We start from the raw sequence: 9,950 nt of genomic DNA on the forward strand, positions 1-9,950 counted from the left end.
GAAAATGAAGAAGGAATGAAGGGTTTATATAGGAGTGGGAGGAGGTTTAGGGTTCGGCCATTAGGGTTGGGTTTGGGAGGGAAAAGAGTTTAAATTTTTGGAGGTAGGTGGGGTTTTTGGGGAAGAGAGGATGGATGTGAGTGGTGAAGAGGTGATAGGGAAGAGTGATTGAGGTGATTGGTGAGGGGTATTTGTGGAAGAGAGTTATGAAAAGGTGTGAGGAGGAGAGAAGAAAATGTGGGGATCCTATGGGGTCCACAGATCCTGAGGGGATCCTGTGGGTCCACAGATCCAGTGGGTCAATGATTTAACATCCCTGCTCTATTTAGGCGTGTAAAATGCCCTTAGCATGCATGTTTGGCATTAAAGGCCAGCTTGCTTCTTGTTTTTGGCGTTAAACGCCCAAATGTAGCCTGTGTCTAGCGTTTAACACCACTTCCATGCTCTGTTCTGGCGTTAAACGCCAGTCTGGTGCTTGTTTCTGGCGTTTAACGCTAGCTTGATGCTTCTTTCTGGCGTTAAACGCCTGTTTGATGCTTCTTACTGGCGTTTAAATGCCAGTAAGTTCTTCCTCCAGGGTGAGCTATTTTTAAAGTTGTTTTTCATTCTATTTTTGATTTTTCAGTAGTTTTTGTGACTCCACATGATCATCAACCTAAAAAAACACGAAATAACAATAGAAAATAAATAGATATAATTAAATAACACTGGGTTGCCTCCCAACAAGCACTTCTTTAATGTCAATAGCTTGACAGTGAGCTCTCATGGAGCCTCACAGATGTTCAGAGCATTGTTGGGACCTCCCAACACCAAACTTAGAGTTTGACTGTGGGGGATTTGGTTGACTCTGTAGTGAGAGAAGCTTTTCATGCTTACTCTCCATGGTTACAGAAGGAGATCCTTGAGTTTTAAACACAAGATTGTCCTCATTCAGTTGAAGGACCAACTATCCTCTGTCCACATCAATCACAGCTCTTGCTGTGGCTAGGAAGGGTCTTCCAAGGATGATAGATTCATCCTCATCCTTCCCAATGTCTAGGATTATGAAATCAGCAGGGATGTAAAGGCCTTCAACCTTTACTAACACGTCCTCTACTTGTTTATAAGCCTGTTTTCTTGAGTTGTCTGCCATCTCTAAAGAGATTCTGGCAGCTTGCACCTCAAAGATCCCAAGTTTCTCCATTACAGAGAGTGGCATTAAGTTTATTCCTGACCCCAGGTCACACAAAACCTTCTCAAAGGTTATGGTGCCTATGTTACAGGGAATTAGGAATTTACCAGGATCCTGTTTCTTTTGAGGTAATTTCTGCCTATCCAATGCATTTAGTTCATTGGTGAGCAAGGGAGGTTCATCTTCCCAAGTCTCATTACCAAATAATTTGGCATTCAGCTTCATGATTGCACCAAGGTACTTAGCAACTTGCTCTTCAGTAATGTCTTCATCCTCTTCAGAGGATGAATACTCATCAGAACTCATGAAGGGCAGAAGGAGGTTCAATGGAATCTCTATGGTCTCTAGATGAGCCTCAGATTCCTTTGGTTCCTCAAAGGGAAACTCCTTATTGGTCACTGAGCGTCCCAGGAGGTCTTCCTCACTAGGATTCACGGCCTCCTCCTCCTCTCTGGGTTCGGCCACACCAAGTAATGTAATGGCCTTGCACTCTCTTTTGGGATTCTCTTCTGTATTGCTTGGGAGAGTACTAGAAGGGGTTTCAGTGACTCTTTTACTCAGCTGGCCCACTTGTGCCTCCAAATTTTTTATGGAGGACCTTGTTTCATTCATGAAAATTAGAGTGGCCTTAGATAGATCAGAGACTATATTTGCTAAGCTAGATGGATTCTGCTCAGAACTCTCTGTCTGTTGCTGAGTGGATGATGGAAAAGGCTTGCTATTGCTAAACCTGTTTCTTCCACCATTACTAAAGCCTTGTTGAGGCTTTTTTTGATCCTTTCATGAGAAATTTGGATGATTTCTCCATGAGGGATTATAGGTGTTTCCATAGGGTTCACCCATGTAATTCACCTCTGCTATTACAGGGTTCTCAGAATCATAGGCTTCTTCTTCAGAAGATGCTTCCTTAGTAGTATTGGATGCAGCTTGCAATCCATTCAGACTCTGAGAAATCATATTGACTTTCTGAGCCAATATTTTATTCTGAGCCAATATGGCATTCAGAGTATCAATTTCAAGAACTCCCTTCCTCTGAGGTGTCCCATTACTCACAGTATTCCTTTCAGAAGTGTACATGAACTGGTTATTTGCAACCATGTCAATGAGTTCTTGAGCTTCTGCAGGTGTTTTCTTTAGGTGAATGGATCCACCTGCAGAATGATCCAATGACATCTTTGATTATTCAGACAGACTGATAAACCGCTATTTTATGGTTTATATTGTGTTTAATTGTATGGTTTTATCAATTCTTTACCCACTTATTCATATGATTAGCATGCATTTATAATTCTTTCCCAAAATCATTCCATGATTGAAAATTTGCTTCCTTGGGATTTTTAATTATGTATTTTAATTCTCCTTTATTCCATTCGATGCCGTGATCTGTGTGTTAAGTATTTCAGGCTTTATAGGGCATGAATGACTTGGAGATTGGAAAGGAAGCTTGAAAAAGTGGAAGGAACACAAGAAATGGAGGAGATGACCAGCGAGAAGTGACGCGGACGCATGGCTCACGCGACCGCGCGGATCGGAATTGCACAAGTGACGTGGAGGTGTGGACGACGCGCACGCGTGGCAAAGCAAAACGCCGAATGACGCGTCCGCATGAATGACGCGATCGCGTGACACACGCGATCTGCAGAATCTGCAGAATTCGCTGGGGGCGATTTCGGGCCCTGTTTTGACCTAGTTTTTGGCCTAGAAAAGCAAACTATAGCCAGGGAACATGCAGAAACGAAAGGGGAGATTCATTATAGACAATTCTCAGTTTTAGATCTAGTTTTTACTCCTCCTCTAGGTTTTCTCTTTACACATTCATAGTTCTTAGGATTTTATTTTTATTGCTTTTCGCATTGGGATATTGAGAAGAGTTATTACCTCAACAAGACTTCGTTATTCTCATTTGTTTTCTTTACCTGTCTCTTACTCTTCCATGTTCTTTGTTTACTCAGAATTAGTATTGGATTCTTTTTAGAATTTATTAATACAAGAACTATTTTTATTTCTAATTGATCCCTTTGATTATTATTTATCATGTCTTTCTATATTTCCCTTTCCTATGTTATGAATTCTACATTTACAATGAGCGAGTAGTTCCGTAACTTGGATGGGAGTTGATTTAAAGGAAGACCTTGAGTTGGAATGCTTAAAAGAAAAATTGTAATTGGGTTTATTGTTGGATTGTCCTTTAGTCACTGACACCAATCCTTTTCAATTGAGAGGATTGGAATTTGTGAATAGATATAGCTTTCCAACTTGCTTGACTTTTCCTTACCTAGTAAGGGATAACTAAACAGAACAACCCTCAATTATCAATTAATCTTGAGAGTACTCTAACAAGAATAGGGCTTCCAACTAATCTACTCCCAGTCAAGGTTTTTATTTAAAATTACATAAATTCTCCAATTTAATTTCCTGTTATTCAACTCAAACCATTTTTGAAAACATCTGATTAATAAAATAGCACATCTCTCTGCAACTCGTTGGGAGACGACCTGGGATTCATACTCCCAGTATTTTAATTTAAATTTTGTGACAACCCTTCTAAATTGATAAGCGGATTTCTGGTTGGTTAAGAACTGTACTTGAAACGTATTTCTTATAATAATTTCTTAACTCGCCAATTTTCGCCACGTCACAGACCATCATAGAATATATCCAGGATGGTCCATTCTGAAAGCATGTCAGAAGGACACTTCTTGGTCAGTTCCTTGTATCTCTTCCAAGCTTCATAGAGGGATTCACCTTCTTTCTGTTTGAAGTTTTGAACATCCACTCTAAGCTTGCTAAGCTTTTGAGGAGGAAAGAACTTGGCTAAGAAAGCCGTGACCAGCTTATCCCAAGAGTTCAGGCTATCTTTAGGTTGAGAGTCCAACCATATTCTAGCTCTGTCTCTTCCAACAAACGGGAAAAGCATAAGCCTGTAGACCTCGAAGTCAACCCCATTGGTCTTAACAGTATCACAGATCTACAAGAATTCAGTTAAGAACTGAAAAGGATCTTATGATGGAAGTCCATGAAACTTGCAGTTCTGTTGCATCAGAGAAACTAATTGAGGCTTTAGCTCAAAATTGTTTACTCCAATGGCAGGGATTGAGATGCTTCTTCCATGTAAATTGGAATTTGGTGTAGTAAAGTCACCAAGCATCTTCCTTGCATTATTGTTATTTTTGGCCATGTCTCCTTTTTTTTCGAAAATTCTGTCAGATTTTCTCTAGAGAGTTGTGCTTTAGCTTCCCTTAGCATCCTCTTCAGAGTCCTTTCAGGTTCAGGATCAGCTTCAACAAGAATGTTCTTATCCTTGTTCCTGCTCATATGAAAAAGAAGAAAACAGAAAAGAAAATATGGAATCCTCTATGTCACAGTATAGAGATTCCTTTATGTGAGTAGAAGAAGAAAAGAATAGAAGAAGAGAAATTCGAACACCAAGAGGAAAAGAGGGTTCGAATTTGAGATGAAGAGGAGTGTAAGTAAATAAATAAATAATTAGAAGGAGATGAGAGGGAAGAATTCGAAAATTAAATAAATTAAAATAAAAATATTTTTGTTTTTAATTTAAAATTAAGGTTAGAATTCGAAAATAAAAAGAAGGAAAATGAAATTAAATTAAATTAAAATTTAAAACAACTAGTTAATTAAAAAGGAATTTTGAAAAAGAGGAAGGAGATTTTCGAAAATTAGAGAGAGAGAGAATTAGTTAGGTAGTTTTGAAAAAGATAAGAATTAAACAAAAAGATAAGATTAATTGAAAAAGATTCGAAAATCAATTTTGAAAAGATAAGAGGTTAGAAGAGATTTTGAAATTGATTTTGAAAAAGATGTGATTGAAACTTATTTTGAAAAAGATTTGAAAAAGAAATTTAAAAAGATGTGATTTTGAAAATTAAAGTTGATTACTTGACTAACAAGAAACAAAAAGATATGATTTAAAAATTTAAAGATTGAACCTTTCTTACTAGGCAAGTAACAACTTAAAATTTTTGAATCAATCACATTAATTGTGAGTAAAGATTTTGAAATTATGAAACAAAATAAGAAAAAGATTTTTGAAAATCAATTTAAAATTTTCGAAACTATGAAAGAAAAAATGAAAAAGATTTGAAAAAGATAAAATTTTTAAATTAAAAATTTGATTTGACTCATAAGAAACAATTAAATTTTAAAAAGTTTTGAAAAAGTCAACTCAAATTTTCGAAAATTTATGAGTGAAATAAGGGAAAGATATTTTTTTGATTTTTGAATTTTTAATGAAGAAAGAGAAAAACAACCAAAAGACTCAAAACATGAAAATTATGAATCAAAACACATGATGCATGCAAGAACACTTTGAATGTCAAGATGAACACCAAAGACTTATTTTTGAAAATTTTTAAGAAAAGAAAAATATGCAAGACACCAAACTTAAAAATTTTTACTCTTTAGACACTAATAATTCAAGAATGCATATGAAAAATAAGAAAAGACATAAAACATAAAATTGCAAAGATCAATCAAAGAGGATCATCAAGAATAACTTGAAGATCATGAAGAACACATGCATGAGTTTTCGAAAATTTAAAGAAAAATAAAAAGCATGCAATTGACAGCAAACTTACAATTTGACACTAGACTCAAATAAGAAACACAAAATTATTTTTTTGGTTTTATGATTTTATTAATTTTTTTGTATATTTTTTAAAAATTATTTTGAAAAAGAAAATAAGGATTTCAAAATTTCTAATGAGAATTCTAGGAATCATGCAATGTTAGTCTAAAGCTCCAGTCCAGTAATTAGACATGGCTTACTAGCCAGCCAAGCTTTCAGTGAAAGCTACAGTCCAAAACACTAGACATGGCCAATGGCCAGCCAAGCTTCAGCAGATACAAATCAGGCATATAACAGCTGATTAGATGAGAGTCCAAGGACTCTTGCCATGATGAGTGGAAGCCTCAGTCCAAAAATTTAGACATGGCTTGATAGCCAGCCAGGCTTCAACAAATCATGAAGAAACTCTAGAATTCATCCTTAAAAAATCTGAAGCCAAAGAATAATTTATTTTTAAATTTTTTTTTGGAATTTTTCAAAAATAAAAAGAATAAAAACAAAAACTTAAAATTAAAATAAAATTACCTAATCTGAGCAACAAGATGAACCGTTAGTTGTCCAAACTCGAACAATCCCCGACAACGGCGCCAAAAACTTAATACGCACGTTCATAATTTTAGTTCTTTGTCACAACTTCGCACAACTAACCAGCAAGTGCACTGGGTCGTCCAAGTAATAAACCTTACGTGAGTAAGGGTCGATCCCACGGAGATTGTCTGCTTGAAGCAAGCTATGGTCACCTTGTAAATCTCAGTCAAGCGGATTCAAATGGTTATAGAGTTTTGATAATTAAAAGATAAATAAAACGTAAAATAAAGATAGAGATACTTATGTAATTCATTGGTGAGAATTTCAGATAAGTGTATAGAGATGCTTTTGTTCCTTCTGAACCTCTGCTTCCTGCTGTCTTCATCCAATCATTCCTACTCCTTTCCATGGCAAGCTTATGTTGGGCATCACCGTTGTCAATGGCTACATCCCGTCCTCTCAGTGAAAATGGTCCAAAATGCATTGTCACTGCACGGCTAATCATCTGTCGGTCCTCGATCATACTGGAATAGGATTCAGTAATCCTTTTGCGTCTGTCACTACCCCCAGCACTCGCGAGTTTGAAGCTCGTCACAGCCATCCCTTACCAGATCCTACTCAGAATACCACAGACAAGGTTTAGACTTTTCGGATCTAAAGAATGGCCGCCAATAATTCTAGCCTATACCACGAAGACTCTGATCTCATGGAATGGAAGGCTCGGTTGTCAGGCGAGGCAATCATGCGTCATGAACCAGGAGGCTAAGAGATATGCACTCAAGCTATTGCAAGTAGAACGGAAGTGGTTGTCAGGCACGCGTTCATAGGTGAGAATGATGATGAGTGTCACGGATCATCACATTCATCAGGTTGAAGAACGAGTGTATATCTTAGAGAAGAAATAAGCTTGAATTGAATAGAAAAACAATTGTACTTTGCATTAATTCATGAGGAATAGCAGAACCCCACACCTTAATCTATGGTGTGTAGAAACTCTACCGTTGAAAATACATAAGTGCAAATAAGGTAGATATGGCCGAGTGGCCAGCCTCCTATGGAGGTCTAGAGATCTAAAAATGATCAAAAGATGTTCTGAAGATGTTAAAATAATAGTAAAAAGTTCTATTTATACTAAACTAGTTACTAGGGTTACAGAAATAAGTAATTGATGCCGAAATCCACTTCCGGGGCCCATTTGGTGTGTGCTTGGGCTGAGCATTGAAGCTTTCACGTGTAGATGTCTTCCTTGGAGTTAAACGCCAGTTTGTAACCTATTTCTGGCGTTTAACTTTGCTTTGCAACCTGTTTCTGGCGTTTAACTCCAGAATAGGGCAGAGAGCTGGCGTTGAACGCCAGTTTGCGTCATCTAAACTCGGGTAAAGTGTGGACTATTATATATTGCTGGAAAGCCCTGGATGTCTACTTTCCAACGAAATTGAGAGCGTACCATTTGGAGTCCTGTTGCTCCAGAAAATCCATGTTGAGTGTAGGGAGGTCAGAATCCATCAGCATTTGCAGTCCTTCTTCAACCTCTGAATATGATTTTTGCTCAAGTCCCTCAATTTCAGCCAGAAAATACCTGAAATCACAGAAAAATACACAAACTCATAGTAAAGTCCAGAAATGTGATTTTTATTTAAAAACTAATAAAAATATACTAAAAACTAACTAAATCATACTGAAAACCATGTTAAAATAATGCCAAAAAGCGTATAAATTATCCGCTCATCAAGTGTGAAAAATATTGACAAAACCCCCCAAATTCTACACAGTATAAACCACAAAATTGGGGTTTATCAAATCTCCCCACACTTAAACGAAGCATGTCCTCACGCTAAAAATAAAAAGACCAAAGATCATGGTAAGAAAGGGTTCATGAAGTGCAAATTACCTAAATGAATGCATGCAACTAACGTAAAAGCATCTATCTACTTGGTCAAGGGTAAATCCATCATCCAAGAACACATATGAGCATGCGGGGTGAAAATGATATGTAGTTCATAAATCTTACCAATTTGAACATCACTATGCAGTTGGTGCACGAAATTGTGATCATCAACAATGGCGCCAAAGACTTGGTGCTCTCAAACGTGAATCACACTTTGTCACAACTTCGCACAACTAACCAGCAAGTGCACTGGGTCGTCCAAGTAATAAACCTTACGTGAGTAAGGGTCGATCCCACGGAGATTGTCGGCTTGAAGCAAGCTATGGTCACCTTGTAAATCTCAGTCAGGCGGATTCAAATGGTTATGGTGAATTAATAATAAAAATATAAATAAAATATAAACTAGGATAGAGATACTTTTGTAATTCATTGGTGAGAATTTCAGATAAGCGTATAGAGATGCTTTCGTTCCTCTTGAACCTCTGCTTTCCTGCTGTCTTCATCCAATCATTCCTACTCCCTTCCATGGCAAGCTTTGTGTAGGGCATCACCGTTGTCAATGGCTACATCCCGTCCTCTCAGTGAAAATGGTCCAAAATGCGCTGTCACTGCACGGCTATTCATCTATCGGTTCTCGATCATACTGGAATAGGATTCAGTCATCCTTTTGCGTCTGTCACTATGCCCAGCACTCGCGAGTTTGAAGCTCGTCACAGCCATCCCTTCCCAGATCCTACTCGGAATACCACAGACAAGGTTTAGACTTTCTGCATCTCAAGAATGGCTGCCAATAATTCTAGCCTATACCACGAAGACTCTGATCTCATGGAATGGAAGGCTCGGTTGTCAGGTGAGGCAACCATGCGTCATGAACCAGAAGGCTAAGAGATATGCACTTAAGCGATTGCAAGTAGAACGGAGGTGGTTGTCAGGCACGTGTTCATGGGTGAGAATGATGATGAGTGTCACGGATCATCACCTTCCTCAGGTTGAAGAACAAGTGTATATCTTAGATAAGAAATAGGCTTGAGTTGAATAGAAAAACAATAGTACTTTGTATTAATTCATGAGGAACAACAGAGCTCTACACCTTAATCTATGGTGTGTAGAAACTCTACCGTTGAAAATACATAAGTGATAATGGTCCAGGCATGGCCGGATGGTCAGCCCCCATAAAGGTCTAAGATAGCATAAAACTGATTAAAGATAGATCCGAAGATGTAAATACAATAGTAAAAAGTCCTATTTATACTAAACTAGTTACTAGGGTTTACAGAAATGAGTAAATGATGCAGAAATCCACTTTTGGGCCCACTTGGTGTGTGCTTGGGCTGAGCATTGAGCTTTACACGTGTAGAGGCTTCTCTTGGAGTTGAACGCCAGTTTGTAACCTGTTTCTGGCGTTTAACTCCACTTTGTAACTTGTTTCTGGCGTTTAACTCTAGAATAGGGCAGAAAGCTGGTGTTGAACGCCACTTTGTGTCATTTAAACTCGGGCAAAGTATGGACTATTATATGTTTCTGGAAAGCCCTGAATGTCTACTTTCCAACGCAATTGAGAGCATGCAATTTGGAGTTTTTTAGCTCCAGAAAATCCACTTCGAGTGCATGGAGGTCAGAATCCAACAGCATCTGCAGTCCTTCTTCAGCCTCTGAATCTGATTTTTGCTCAAGTCCCTCAATTTCAGCCAGAAAATACCTGAAATCACAGAAAAACACACAAACTCATAGTAAAGTCTAGAAATATGATTTTTATTTAAAAACTAATAAAAATATAT

At 37.7% G+C, this 9,950-nt stretch overlaps 1 non-coding gene across 1 annotated transcript; it reads left to right on the plus strand.

Annotated features, from left to right (window-relative positions):
* The first annotated feature begins 3,848 nt into the window (after window positions 1–3,848).
* LOC148555683 (small nucleolar RNA R71) lies at window positions 3,849–3,956 on the plus strand. The gene has a single exon (XR_015886695.1). It is a non-coding gene; the product is annotated as a small nucleolar RNA R71 (small nucleolar RNA).
* Window positions 3,957–9,950: the final 5,994 nt, after the last annotated feature.

This window comes from Arachis ipaensis, chromosome B6, assembly GCF_059453495.1.
Source record: "Arachis ipaensis isolate K30076 ecotype BB chromosome B6, ASM5945349v1, whole genome shotgun sequence".
In the NCBI taxonomy this organism is placed as follows: domain Eukaryota; kingdom Viridiplantae; phylum Streptophyta; class Magnoliopsida; order Fabales; family Fabaceae; genus Arachis; species Arachis ipaensis.